The sequence below is a fragment of the Bison bison genome, unplaced genomic scaffold (assembly GCF_000754665.1).
Source record: "Bison bison bison isolate TAMUID 2011002044 unplaced genomic scaffold, Bison_UMD1.0 scf7180017864531, whole genome shotgun sequence".
In the NCBI taxonomy this organism is placed as follows: domain Eukaryota; kingdom Metazoa; phylum Chordata; class Mammalia; order Artiodactyla; family Bovidae; genus Bison; species Bison bison.
Genome location: NW_011495081.1, coordinates 7,994,543 through 7,996,264, shown reverse-complemented (window position 1 = coordinate 7,996,264; position 1,722 = coordinate 7,994,543).

Sequence of the window (1,722 nt, the reverse complement as noted above, 5' to 3'; positions counted from 1 at the left end):
TTGTACTCTAACTATGGACATAATGTTTTAAAAACTTTTAATTTTGATTATACATTGTCTCGGTTCAATGACTATTTTGCTACATATAAGGTAAATAGGTCTAGATCTAATGGTTTTTTACCTGACGTTTATCAAATATGAGATGAGGTTACATGGCTAACTCCTGAAAAAGGATGTTTAATATCTACTGCCTCTATATGCTGGGAACAAACAGAGCCATCCCCAAAAGTTAGCCAACAACTTACTTACAATGATTGGAAACAATTGGGATATTTGTCTCAAGAAACATGCAATGTAATCATTCCCGTGTTTTCCAATCCCAGTTCAGGTTCTCCCTTTGTCTGGCCAAGCACAAATTGAGACTGGATATCTCAGTCGCGCTGGCTTGCTCCAAACGAGACTTATTAGATATGTGGCTCTTACCTATGGGCATGGCTTCCCCCTGGTTGGATAGGGAGATGTACCCTGGGTCTAGCCTTTACTCATGGCTTTATATTTTCAGAGCTTCCAGAAAAGCCTGCTAATTTACCCCACCTTAAAACTCGGTGGGCAAGGTCTGTATTTCATTGGTATGATTATTTGGTTACAGCGTTTGTTCCCTCTTTGAGAACTACAGATGTTATGTTACGAGTGGATGCTTTGACTAATTTTACTCAGCAGACATTACAAGATTCTCAAAAGGCTATTTCAGCTCTTAATGCTGAACAAGCACAAATTAGAAAGGTGGTTTTACAAAACAGATTGGCTCTAGATATTCTGACAGCTACAAAAGGTGGAACTTGTGCCATTGTTCATACCCAATGCTGTACATTTATACTTGATATGAGCACGAATGTTACTCATTTTACCAGCCACATGAACATGATGATTAGGGCCATGGATACTCCTGAAGCCTCAATTGCCTCACTTTGAGAAACGTTAACTAGTTCCCCATGGTGGACAACTATCTTAATTACAATAATTCTGGTTGTTTTGTTCTTGCTGTTTGCTCCCTGCATCTGTAATTGTATAACTGGATTTGTTTCTAGCCGCATGAAAGCTTTTAAGTTACAAATGGTTGCTCAAACTCCTGCTACTGCTGTAGCTTCCTACAGCTACTATTTGGGGCCCCTGGATCAGATATCCTCAATATGAGGATTAGGAAAATATGTTGCCTCACCAATTTAGGGACAACGCCCCTTGTCAGCTCGAAAGTAGTTATAAAATGAGAACGACGCCCCTTTTCCCTAGACAACATAATTCTCCTAAAAAAATAGGGGGAGAATGAGAGAGTCAGTTCCTAGACAGGTTGATAGGGAGTCTAGGCGTCCCCAAGGAGAGAGGGGTCTGAAATTCTCAAGGAAAAAGAAAGGACAAACTTTTTTTCTTTCTCCACATTCCTTAGGATTATATACCAATAATGTATCCTGCCTAAGGACAGTCTTTAGAGTCAACCTTCTGTTATCTTAAAATGTTAATTATGAGAGTAGACCTGGTCTTTACAAGGATGTATCTTGCCTGAGGACAGTGTTATCTTAAAATGTAAATTATGAGAGTAGGTCTGATGAGGTCTTTACAACCTCCAGATATTCTTTGGATTATATAACTTCATTGTTAACACTAGCAAGCGGGTACTCTTTCTACCCCCTTCTGATGCCTATGTCAGAAGCTTTCTCTATCTCCTTTATACTTTAATAAAACTTTATTACACAAAAGCAAAAAAAAAAAAAGAAACTGAATTAT